The sequence below is a fragment of the Aethalodelphis obliquidens genome, unplaced genomic scaffold (genome assembly GCF_003676395.1).
Source record: "Aethalodelphis obliquidens isolate GAN/ISIS:26980383/991018 unplaced genomic scaffold, ASM367639v1 scaffold2, whole genome shotgun sequence".
Lineage (NCBI taxonomy): Eukaryota > Metazoa > Chordata > Mammalia > Artiodactyla > Delphinidae > Aethalodelphis > Aethalodelphis obliquidens.
This window is the reverse complement of record NW_020837946.1, coordinates 78546636-78560159: the sequence shown is the minus strand read 5'-3', so window position 1 is coordinate 78560159 and position 13524 is coordinate 78546636. Positions and strand designations below refer to the sequence as shown.

At 41.4% G+C, this 13524-nt stretch overlaps 2 long non-coding RNA genes across 2 annotated transcripts in view; both read right to left on the bottom strand.

The window, feature by feature from the left end:
* Positions 1 to 13524, bottom strand: part of LOC113633355 (uncharacterized) — a 91727-nt gene that overhangs the window by 36392 nt on the left and 41811 nt on the right. The gene's annotated exons all lie outside the window — the stretch shown is intronic.
* LOC113633360 (uncharacterized) lies at positions 2907 to 13294 on the bottom strand. The gene is made up of 3 exons (XR_003438157.1): positions 13284 to 13294; positions 4816 to 4823; positions 2907 to 3047 (listed from the first exon to the last, which is right to left on the bottom strand). It is a non-coding gene; the product is annotated as an uncharacterized LOC113633360 (long non-coding RNA).

Here is a 13524-nt window from a genome sequence, read left to right as displayed (position 1 = left end):
GTTTCATGGTTACAACCCACTCTTACCTCTTGCTCTATAAATTCAACTTCCACAGATGTTAGCTGAGTTAAGTGCTTCCATTTCATGGTTGTGATTATTCCTTTAATGGTTGGCGATGCTTGCTTTTCAGTTCCTCTGTGTCTTTGAGATCCCGCATTTGCCTGTCTGAGAATTCTGCTTCTGTTCAGCAGAGTCTGCACCAGTTATTGTTGGGAAAGAGTTGAATCTGATGCCTATTGGGATGTTACAGTAGCTTGTCTTCTGGAAATACCAGCTCCTTTCTGAGGGTAAAAAGTCACCCAGGGGGCTTCCCTGGTGGCGCAGTGGTTGGGAGTCCGCCTGCCGATGCAGGGGACGTGGGTTCGTGTGTGCCCCGGGAGAGGCCACAGCAGTGAGAGGCCCGTGTACCACCCAGTGTAGTGCCCTGCCTCTGGCCCAAGCTCTTACCCTCACTGTTCTAGTTAGGAGGGAACAGTTCTGCTGTCTTCCTCTTGCCTGGCCAGGGCTGATCTGGTTGACCATTCTGGATGCTTCCCCAATCATACTAATGATTGCTGGAGGGACACTCTCTATTCCTTACAGTCACTGCTATGTGTTCAGAGCAATCCTGAAGCCAATCCCACCTTTAGCAGAAGCACTTTCCTGCTTATGTATTTTCCTCTACTTAGCTAACCATATCTGTTTCTCTTAGGAATTTTTCAAAATTTCTGCTTGATGATGGCGTTTTCCTGATTTTTAGTCCTTCTATGAATGCATTTTTCTCTTAAATTTTTTTATTTTTGTGGCTGCTGTGGAATTTCTATAAAGAAGCGAGTTAAGGGCTACAATCTGTTCCTTATGGAGGAGACTTTTTTTTAAACTTTTTATTTTATATTGGAGTATAGGTGATTAACAATGTCATAATTAGTTTCAGGTATACAGCAAAGTGATTCAGTTATACATATATATGTATCTATTCTTTTTCAAATTCTTTTCCCATTTAGATTGTTACATAATATTGAGCAGAGTTCCCTGTGGTATACAGTAGGTCCTTGTTGGTTATCCATTTTAAATATAGCAGTGTGTACATGTCAATCCCAAACTCCCTAACTATCCCTCCCTCCCATCCTTCCCCCCTGGTAACCATAAGTTCATTCTCTAAGTCTCTGAGACTGTTTCTGTATTGTAAATAAGTTCATTTGTATGTGTTTTGTTTTTTTGTTTTATGGATTCCACATGTAAGCAATACCATACGATATTTGTCTTTCTCTGTCTGACTTACTTCACGGAGGAGACTTTTAAATCTAATGGTATGCATTGGGTGCTACTGAAACATAGGTAAATAAATAATTATTTCAAAAATTTGTATATATGTGTGAGGTCTTGTATATATTTATTTCTATTTATTTATTCTCCCAATAGCACCTAATGGCAAGGTATACTAAATATATGGTAATACAAACACACACACACACACACACACACGCACGCACGCACACACTTTGCCATTCAATTAAAAATTCTCTTCCTTTAGAACAGATTGCAGTGGCTTCTCTGGTGGTGCAGTGGTTAAGAATCTGCCTGCCAGTGCAGGGGACACAGGTTCAAGCCCTGGTCCAGGAAGATCCCACATGTCGCGGAGCAACTAAGCCCACGTGCCACAACTACTGAGCCTGTGCTCTAGAGACCGCGAGACACAACTACTGAGCCCACGTGCCACAACTACTGAAGCCTGTGTGCCTAGAGCCTGTGCTCCACAACAAGAGAAGCCACTGCAATGAGAAGCCCTCGCACCGCAGTGAAGAGTAGCCCCTGCTCGCCTCAACTAGAGAAAGCCCATATGCAGCAACGAAGACCCAACGCAGCCATAAATAAATAAATAAATTTATTTTTAAAAATAGATTGCAGTCCTTAGTTCTCTCAAATAAATGAATTTAATTGGACCAAGGAGTCATAGAAGTTCATGAACTAGAGGACTCCTGAAAAGAGTCATGAAGGTTGAAGTAATTATGGAAAGAAACATGCTGTAGACAGTTTCTTGGCCCTTAAGAGGTGCCCTCTAACTTCAGGATAAAAATTCAAACTCCTTAGGTTTGCAAAGAAGACTTGGCTTGTGCCTCCCTCTGGTCTCATTTCCGATCACTTCCCCATCTCCTACTATGCCCCGTTCCCCTGATAAACTGAAGAACTTGCTGTTCTCCAAAGGAATCAGCTGTTTTGGTTTCTGAACTTCCACATGTGTATTTTCCTCTGCTTAGAACATTTTGGCCCTGGCAAGATTATCACATCCAAATATTAACACTGTTTAAAGATAATTCTTTGTTTAAAGACTCCAACTGATAATGTGTTTATTGCGATTAGCTACCATGTTTCATCCCATTATATACAATATTATCTTCCTTTTCAAGGATGCCACAGCATGATTTATGTGTCAGCCTCCCCTTGATCCTAAGGCCATCAATATCTCTGAGCATTGGCCGTGCAGTGACAGGGTATTAGGTAAGTATAAAGGCTTTCAGAAAACACCATATTTCCCTTCTCTGGGAGAAAACATGTTGGCTTTATTAATGATGTGTGAACGGGAATCAACAGACTTGGGTCTTAATCCAGATTCTGATAAATATGACCTTGACAAGCCAAGACAGTTTACTGGGTTGGCCAAAAAGTGCTTTCAGTTTTTAAGTAAAAATAAAAGACACATTTTTCATTTTCACCAAGAACTTTACTGAACAATGTATTCTTCCTTCTGTTCCACTACCCTCTGCCATTTTTCAGGCAACTTCATAATTCCATCTTCCCAAAATTTTTATCTTTTTGAGCAAAGAACTGTTCCAGGTGCCTTTTACAGTCTTCCAGGGAATTAAAATTTTTTCCATTAAGAGAATTTTGTAAAGACTGAAATAAATGGAAATCTGAAGGTGCAATGTCTAGCGAATATGGCGGATGAATCAGAACTTCCTCACCAAGCTGTAACAGTTTTTGCTCCGTCATCAAGGAAACATGTAGTCTTGTGTTATCCTGATGGAAGATTATGTGTTTTCTGTTGACTAATTCTGGACTCTTTTCATCTAGTGCTGCTTTCAGTTGATCTAATTGGGAGCAGTACTTGTTGGAATTAATCGTTTGGTTTTCCAGAAGGAGCTCATAATAGAGGACTCCCTTCCAATACCACCATATACACAACATCACCTTCTTTGGATGAAGACCAACCTTTGGTGTGGTTGGTGGTGGTTCAGTTTGCTTGCCCCACAATCTCTTCCATTCCACATTATTATACAGTATCTACTTTTCATTGCCTGTCACAATTTGTTTTAAAAACAGAACGTTTTCATTATGTTTCAATAGAGAATCGCATGCGGAAATAGGGTCAAGAAGGTTTTCTTTGCTTAACTTATGTGGAACCCAAACATCAAAGCGATTAACATAACCAAGCTGCTGCAAATGATTTTCAATGCTTGATTTGGATATTTTGAGTATGTCAGCTATCTCCCTCATGGTATAAGGTTGATTGTTCTCAATGAATGTCTCGACTTGATCATTATCAACTTCAAATGGTCTCCCCAACTGCGGAGCATTGTCCAACAAGAAATCTCCAGCATGAAACTTCACAAACCATTTCTGACACATTCTATCAGTCACAGCACTTTCTCTGTATACTGCACAAATCTTTTTTTGCATTTCAGTTGTGTTTTTACCTTTCTTGAAATAATAAAGCATACTATGCCGGAAATGTTGCTTTTTTTCTTCCATCTTCAATATTAAAATGGCTATACAAAAATTCACCAATTTTGATTTTTTTAAAATGCATTTTGATATGACAGCTGTCACAATACAAACTAATAAAACTGTTTCAAATGAAATTAAAGACAACTAAGTGCTACTAGAGCCATCTTACAGGAAAAACCGAACGAACCTCTTGGTCAACGCAATAATTTCTCTGGGCCTCTGTTTCTACATTGAGGATACACTCTCCACAACAGGCTGTTAAAAAGGTGCTCCTCCACCTCTCTCCCAGGTTTCAAATTTGGTAACAGATCAAATAAATTAAAAAATTTTTTTCTGAAATTACTCAGTAACCAACATTATTATTTAAATACTCAAATAATAATACTAATGAAAAATGTTTCCCATCAGTCTTGGAATTCTTCCTTCTCATTCTTTACACTGTTGCACAGTATTCCAAGATATGGCCAAACCATCATTTATTTAATCATTCCTTTGTCGATTTACATCACAGTTCCTTCTAATTTGTCTTATTATACACTGTGTTAGAGGGAACATCCTAGTAAGAAGTTGTATAGTTTCTAATGTATCTGCTTTACTTACAGCAAAAAGTCTATGCTCTGAGCTTTGTTCCCACCATACATTGGCTAAGAAGCATTAAAACAAAGGTCTCCAGTGTATGCAGATAAAAGCCCCCTTGAGATGGAAGCTAGAGAATAGTGACAAAGCATTTTCACTTGAAATCTGACAACTGTAACCTGGAGCTAGATGAACATCAGCTGTGGGCGGTGGTCCCTTGGAAAAGTATGTCAGGGCTGACACGTAGGGTGCTGACTCTCTTGAGGTTTGGGCCAAGGCTGAGCACTAAAGGGGGCTCAGAGCGGGGAATAAATCCTTGAGAGAGCCCAGAGCCTCACAGAAAGGTGAACTACTCTATTTGCTGAGTCACTGGAACCATAAAGACAGGAGACAACAGAGAATCCCTCATCTTGCTCCTCACAATAGCACTGTGGGTCTTGTGAAAGAAACATGTGTAATTACTGGCCAGAGCAGGAAGAAATCTGGAAGCTTCTTGTCTCTTCTGTTAGTATGGAGGCTATTGAGGGAGGTCACTGATCACCCTAACCTGAAGAGTTGACACTAATGAGAGAGAAGCCCTGGACCCATGGAGGGCAGCACCATAGAACAAAATAGCAAAAGTAAAAATAAGACCAGTCTAACTGAAAGTGCCAAACAGGCCAAGGAAGACTGATGAACTGACTTCACAGGAACTCTAGGTACTGAACACTACTAAATGCCAGCATGATGCTAGGGGCTCTTATAGTCAACATCTCCTCTCCTACTCTCCTCACGAGTACTCTAAAAGGGATGTTATTACATACCCCTGTCGGACATACGAAAACATATGTCAAGCAAGATCCAAAGAGGTTCTTCCTTCCTCCCTCCTTCCTTCCCTCCCTTCCTTCCTTCTTTCCTTTCTTCCTTCCTTTCACAAATATTTGTTCAGAATCTGTGATGTACCAGGTACTATTCTTGGCACAGCATACAGAGGCAAACCAGGAAGATAAGGTCCCTGCTTTCATGGATCTATATCCTTGCAGATGACAAATAATAAAACGAACAAATGAGTTAAAATATAAACAAATACATAAATAAACAAGAAAAATATTAGACTGCAATAAGTGTATTTAAGAATATTAGGTTGTGATAGATCTAAAGTAGGGTGATACCAGGGAACTTTTGGGGGTGATGGAGATGCTCTACATCTTTTTAAAAATTTTTATTGGAGTATAGTTGATTTACAGTGTTGTGTTAATTTCAGGTGTACAGCAAAGTGAATCAGTTATACATATACATGTATCCACTCTTTGAGATCCCCTACATCTTGATTATGGTGGTTACACAATTGTATATGTTTGTCAGAATTCATAGAATGGTACACCTTATAAAGGGTGACTAGCCCTATGTAAATTAAATCTTGAAAAACTTGACCTTTAAAAAATAGGATACTAGGGCTTCCCTGGTAGCGCAGTGGTTAAGAATCTGCCTGCCAATGCGGGGGACACAGGTTCCAACCCTGGTCCGGGAAGATCCCACATGCTACGGAGCAACTAAGCCCATGAGCCACAACTACTGAGCCTGTACCCTAGAGGCTGCGAGCCACAACTACTGAAGCCTGCACGCCTACAGCCCAAGCTCCGCAACAAGAGAAGCCACCGCAATGCAAGCCTTCACACCACAATGAAGAGTAGCCCCTGCTCGCCACAACTAGAGAAAGCCACATGCAGCAACAAAGACTCAATGCAGCTAAAAAATAAATAAATAAATTTATTTAAAAAAATAGGATCCTACAATAAAAAGCTATAGGAGGCTGCTTTAGATTGGGCAACAAAGTCCTCACTGAGAGGGTCATAATTAAGTTGAGATTTGAATGTAAGGAAAAAGATGAAGGGAAAGGCGTGCCTTTTTGCAAAATCTCGATGGTGGGAATAACCTTGGCATGTTCAAGTTAGAGCAGGGCGGGTGAGGTTGGAAATGTGAACAAGAACCGGAACATGGGGGAGGTTAGAAACCAAGATCAGGAGACTGACGTTATTTTCGTGCCACAGGGGTACTTAAGTTTTTAAGCAGGGGAATTACAAGTTCTGATGTATGCTTTTGAAAGATCACTCAGGCTGCTATGCAGAGAATGACTTGTAGAAAGCAAATGTAGAAGGACACAGGAGGCTATTGTAATAGTCCAAGCAAGAGATTATGGTGTCACGGACTAAGGTGGAAGCATAGAGACAGAAAAAGGCAGATATAATACAATATAACTGTGTTATATGAGTTAAGGTAACAAGTAAATCCCAATCTCAGTGGTTTAACAGAGTAGAATTTTCTTTGGTCTTCCTGACTGGTGTGCTTCTTTCTATCTGGTACAGAGAGAATGGGGCTCCTTCTACCTTTTGACTGCACTCTCCTCCAGCGCCACGAAAGTCCTCCTCATTCAGTCATGAGATGGCACATGCATGACCACCTGTGGGAAATTGTTATGGGCCTGGTCTGAAACTGTTATACATCAAGTTAACCCACACTCTATTAACTAGAAACTAGCCACATTCTCCATGCACCTAACTGCAAAGGAGGCAGAGAAATGTAGTCTATGACTATGCCCAGGTAGAAAGGGAACCTGGTTGCGTAATCATCTAACAATCTCTGCCGCCATTTTGTTTTGGAGGTAGAGATCACAGGTTGTGGGAATGGATTGGGTGAAACTGATGAAAGGAAGAGAGGAATCAAGAAGGAAGCCTCAGCTGTACACCTGAATAACACAACATTGTAAATCAACTATACTCCAAAAAAAACTGAAAAAGAAGAAAAAAAGGAAGCCTCAGAATCTCTCACTAGTGATGCTTGGAAACAAGGGTCAAAGAAGATTTAGGATATATGCTTGATCCCTCGCCTTTCTGTGAGGGAGGATGAATGGAAGGAGACAAGAAGATTTTGCCCATAGTAAATGAGCAGAACATAAAGGCAGAAAGGGAGGAAGTTACCCTAAAGGGAAGCTGTCCCTGATGATATAAAGTATTTCTTTGAAGAAGGGTGTACTCACCTGTCTAATTATACCTAATACTTAGTGAGCAGAGCCACCAGTCTTGGTGGCAGCAAGCAGCAGCTAGTCTTGCCAGCATTATCAGTACTGAAGATGCTAAGACCAAAAATCTTCCTGGTAGATCCTCCCTTCACTGGGTTAGAGAATGTGCAAAGACAATGGGCATAGTATTACCTTTAACTACACCCCTTCCAAAAACTCCCAGGTAAGGAAACAAGCCTGGGGCTCCCCTGGTGGCGCAATGGTTAAGAATCCGCCTGGTCCGGGAAGATCCCACATGCCGCGGAGCAACTAAGCCCATGTGCCACAACTACTGAGCCTGCGCTCTAGAGCCCATGAGCCACAACTACTGAAACCGCACGCCTAGAGCCTGTGCTCCGCAACAAGAGAAGCCACCGCAATGAGAAGCCTGCACACTGCAACGAAGAGTAGCCCCCGCTCGCTGCAACTAGAGAAAGCCCGCGCGCAGCAATGAAGACCCAACTCAGCCAAAAATTAATTAATTTTAAAAAAAGAATAAGCCTACTTCATAACTTTTTAAATAGGAAATTGTGAACTCTTTGAGATCATCTCTTATTAATCTTTATATCTCCACATAGTACACAGTATAATGCTTAACATAACCTATGCCCTCTGTAAACATTTGTAAAAAATTGAATATTTATGGGCAGGCTAAGGTCAAGATTGATTATATACATAACAAGTTACCTGAAAGCAAGCACGTAGGCCATGTGACCTCAGTACAAATTTATGAACTATGGTTTGGCTTCAGTTTTGATACCATTATGACTAAACTCATTCTCCTTGGAAAGACTGTTTAATCCTTTCACCCATTTACCTGGTTAGATGCACGATACTCAATTTTCTGAGAATTTATATTCTTTTCTAGTCATGATTTTCTTGGTATTCTTTATCAGTTTCATTGCCATGTCAATTAAGTGAATGCCTTTAAATATATGTACATGAATCACAACTTTTTTCATTATACAAATGATACATATTTATTGAACAAAAATTTACAAAACGAAAAACAAAAAGAAGATAGAAAATAGCCATAACCCAACCATGCAGAGATATCTGGCATTTGCATGTATAGCTTTCTGGACTTTTCATTTCATATATATTTACACATATCCCTCCTTTATCAAGATAGGATCACTCTGAACTTAATATTTCTGGATCTACTTTTTTTTAAATTTATTTATTTTATTTTATTTATTGTTGGCTGTGTTGGGTCTTCATTGCTGTGTGCGGGTTTTCTCTAGTTGTGATGAGCGGGGGCTACTCTTTGTTGCAGTGTGCAGGTCTCTCATTGCAGTGGCTTCTCTTGCTGTGGAGCACGGGCTCTAGGTGTGTGGGCTTCAGTAGTTGTGGCTCACAAGCTCTAGAGCACAGGCTCAGTAGTTGTGGCGCATGGGCTTATTTGCTCCTCAGCATGTGGGATCTTCTGGGACCAGGGCTCGAACCTGTGTCCCCTATATTGGCAGGTGGATTTTAACCACCACGCCACCAGGGAAGCCCTCTGGACCTACTTTAAAAAAATATTTAAAAAGCAAATTCTAAGTGAGCATATTTTAAATTTGTTTTCAAATATGTATTCTTTGTTCCAGCTTCATAGATCATGGCAATTTTTCCTGAAAGCAGATATAGGTAAGACTTATTCTGTGAACCTCAATAACACAAATGAGTCAAAGTTTAACTAAAAGGATTTCAGGTCAACATAAGTAAGGGCAGCATAGCAGGGATTCACAACACAGGTAGAATTCAAACCAGTTGGTCTCTAATTCCCCAGCAATGAGTTCTGTGATTCTCTAACTAGAATAAGGGAAGAGAAGAGGTAGGGAGGAGGAGGCAAGAGTTTTCAAGATTTATCAGAGGTATAGGGAATTGTTTGATTGGAATGAATGCATAAATAAATTTGGAAGGCAGATCATAGGCAAACTGGGGAGTTGTGTGTTATAAGGAGGTGGGGTGGGGAGACGAAGGATATTAAGTACATTAATCATTATGTCCTTCTCTTTGCTCTTCTCTTTCTCCTTCTCTTCCTGGCTTCAGCTTTTGCAACTGAATGTCCCTAGACTCCCAGACTTCTGAAGTCATCCTTTGCTTTAAGTACCCATACACACTCACTTCTTCCTATAAATCAGGACAGATTAAGTTATGCTAACAGTAATGAACAACTCCCAAATCTCAGTGACTTAAAACAATAAAGGTTTATATTTCATTCATGCTGCATAACATCAGCTCAATCAGGGATCCAAGTGATAGAGCAGCCACCATCTCAAATAGTTCCCTCCATACAGGAGGGAAAGAGAGTTCTGGAAAATCAGCAATCAAATGCTCATCTCTGAGATAACATATCTAATTTCTGCTTACATCTCATTGGCCAGAATTAGTCACATGATCACACCAAACCACAGAGGGTCACAGGGTACAATGCTACCAAAGTGCTGCTGGAAGGTGGAGAACCAGAAATACTTGGTGGGTATTACTAATGAATGTCACACCATATACCTACGGGAAATCCAATGTCAGTTTCAGATCTCTTTCTGACTTCTGTTTTCCCATAAACTTGAAAGCCCATTGTTCTGTTCAGTGTCATATTCACTTTCTAAAAACTTCTTGATATAAAATAATTAAATGTTTCACTTTTCCATATATTTCCCATTGTTCTACATAGGCTCTATCCAGCCTACTGGCCCTGTAAAAGTTTGGAGCATTCCACGTGAAGATTAAGTATTTATTGAATGAATGAGTGGAATGCCACACATTTCTTAAACCTTGCTCTATGCCATGCATTAGAATTTCTCTCCAATTGTTTTAAATCGTGCACTAGGGAAGTGAGCTTTATTTCCTTTTATACCTTTATTCATACCATAGTGAGCTTTTATTACCTTTATTCATACCACAGTCCATATGGAGCTCTTGGGGTGGGTAGGGTATTCCTGTATTGTAATTTAATGGCCTTACTGGCAGTGTTCTTAAAGATGTTCTCTATTGACATATTTCGTAAGTCACTGAGCTCCACACTTTTCTTACCTTCTCCTCTCTTTCCTTCACTTTCCAAGATCACAAAATATATGATATAATCAATAAATGATATAATTTATGTTTTAGTTTTCATACTGTATGCCAAAGAATTGCATTTTCTCACAATGTCTTGCTGGGAAACTGAAATCCGGTCTTTTTTTTTTTTTTTTTTTTGCGGTACACGGGCCTCTCACTGTTGTGGCCTCTCCCGTTGCGGAGCACAGGCTCTGGACGCGCAGGCTCAGCGGCCATGGCTCACGGGCCCAGCCGCTCCGCGGCATGTGGGATCTTCCTGGACCGGGGCACGAACCTGTGTCCCCTGCATCGGCAGGCGGACTCTCAACCACTGCACCACCAGGGAAGCCTGAAATCCAGTCTTTTTAAAGTACAATCAGACGTGAGATCTCTTAGAACGTGTCTCTCTTTCCTCTCTTCCTTTTTCTCCCCCTCGGTCCACATCCACCTGACACTTCTCCATACCTTTTCCCGGTCAGCTGAGGCTGAGCATGTTGAAAGGATTTTAAATGTCTTCTTTCTCTGACAGATATTTGAAACTCCACCCTAGAGTCTCTTTTTTTCACTTTAAATTTGTGGAATAGTGACATCACTAAACCACTGTGCCAGCTTAGGAGGTCTTAAAGCTTGTTCAGTGCAGTCGTAGCCCAAATCAAGTGTAGAGTTGTCCCTACCTTGTCTTTAGGTGTCTAGTAGCTGCTTAGACTTATGGGCATTGGAACACTGTGGGGAAGCAGCTGAAAGGGGAGGTACTTCTGCATAAAAGCAGTCCTGCTGGGTTTTCAGCCAGTGACTGCTGGGTGCAAGCAAGAGATTGGGGGCAGGGGGTGTTGGTGGTGACATCTATCCCTGAAGGCAGAGCATTGGACTGGCCAAGTCTTCTGAGCCCTTGAAAGGAATTTTCATCAGTGTATCTTCTCTCAGCTCCTCAGACACATCCTGGGTAGTTTGTACTGGGGGATGGGCAGGGAGTGCTTATTATCTTGGGCAACTTCCAAGGTAAGCTCACAAACAAACTCCCTCTGCTCTCCTCTCTCCATCTCCCTCTGGTTCTCCTCTGAATTCCCACCCACACCCCCTGCATCTTTTCCATACAAAACCCTCATTCTCCTCTTTTCTTCCACAGTAGAACTGAACACCCCCTCAAAACCAGAGCCCACACGATTAGGCACTGTTTTCTCTTTGCTGAATGATAGGTTTCCAAACATTGTACAGAGGTGGGGGGGATTGCATGGGGAAATGGGAGGGGGAGAAAGAAATCCTCCACCCTAGATTGGGTTAATCCATCAAAGTAATCATTAAATGTTATGTTAAAACAAGTTGAACATTTACACCCTGTTATACTTGGAGCTTTGTTAAAATGCAGATGAACAAAGAAGGGTATCTCTCGTTCGTTATTTGACCTAAGTAAAGATTAATTTCCAAGCCTTTTCTGAGAGTAATTTTTGATAAATGAGACCTAGAGGGAACTGAGTCCTTTAGAGAGATGCAGAAAGCACATGGGCAGAGAATATGACCAGGAAAAGAATGGGGAAGGCTGTGACGGTTCTGCTGTAGGCTTGCACAAATAAAGTTATATTTACTTCCTAAACCACGAACTTAAAATACTCATATAGGGCCTCCCTCGTGGCGCAGTGGTTAAGAATCTGCCTGCCACTGCAGGGGACACGGGTTCTAGCCCTGGTCCGGGAAGATCCCACTTGCCGCAGAGCAACTAAGTCCGTGCGCCACGACTACTGAGCCTGCGCTCTAGAGCCCGTGAGCCACAGCTATGAGCCCGTGAGCCACAACTACTGAAGCCTGCGCACCTAGAGCCCGTGCTCCACAACAAGAGAAGCCACTGCAATGAGAAGCCCGTGTACCGCAAGGAAGAGTAGCCTCTGCTCGCTGCAGTTAGAGAAAGCCCGCACGCAGCAACGAAGACCCAACGTAGCCAAAAATAAATAAGTAAATTAATTAATTAAAACAAATACTCATATAATTCCACTTTCCAGAGAAATATCATGGTTTGTTCCTTCCAACTCTCTATTTATCCTATTCCCGTTGACCACGCCTATCTTCTTCATAGTCACGCCTACCTGGCCTAGACTAGATCCTCTTTTGCACCAAACTTAAACCCTCTAATTCTGTCAGTGAACTGGGATATAATCCCCTCATCTCTCATCTGCTGTGGGTCCAAAATAGTTTTGAACCCTAACAGCTTTATGTGCATCTCAGTGAGTATCCAGTAAATTCTGCACGCTCAGCCTACCCCCGACAACTGCTCTTTCCAGGAGAGATAAGATCAGTCTAAGCCTTTGATGTGCAACACAAAGATGCCTAAGGGATTCAAGGCTAACTTTAGATCAGAGCAAATCCAGATTCCAATATCAATGGCGTAACTAAGAAAGCATGAGAGAAATGAATATAATGGGAGCAAATGGGAAGCAGTTCGGTAGCACGAGTAGAGACTGCTAAGTAGTGAAGAATGACAAACGAGAAAGAGAAGCCAAAGCTGCCAAAAAAAAATGGCTGTCAATCACAGGAAACGCCACTACCATCAGAGCAGTGGGGTATTACCAGACAGGTTCCCCAAGGACCTTGAACAAAAGGAGAGGAAAATTTGGGGTATTTCAAGGCATGGTGACTTTTCTATGATAACTGTTACCTATGATTTCAATCATCTTCAAAGTTAGAGTGGTTCGGGGAACCTAAGGCCATATTTTAATTAACTCTAAGACTATCTACCCACCCACCTTCTTCCCAAAAAATCAAGGATTTGTGGCCTGGAAAAATTTGTATTATAAGATAGCCCCAAAACGCTGGAATGTCCTAAGTCTCTGAAACTGAACTACTTTTCTGGAAGCTGATGTATTTACCTACTGACCACAATAAACCAAGGACTGCAACAGACCCCACCCAGGACAAAAGCAGAGGAGAGGGTAAAGAAATGCTACATCACTGGAGACAGTTTAGAGTTTGCCAGCTGTGCACATTTTTTGTTTCAAACTTTCTATACAAGCTTGGCAATGTTTAAGGAAAACTAAAGTAACATCACCAGGGTCAAGTTCAAGTGTTTAACCCCAAATCCCATACCGCATAATTGCCTTACTGCAAATAAGATATTCAGGGTTTCTCTTAAAATCCCTACTGGTGTCTTTCTTTTGTTGTTTTGAAACCACTGCTGAATCTGCACCAAGTTA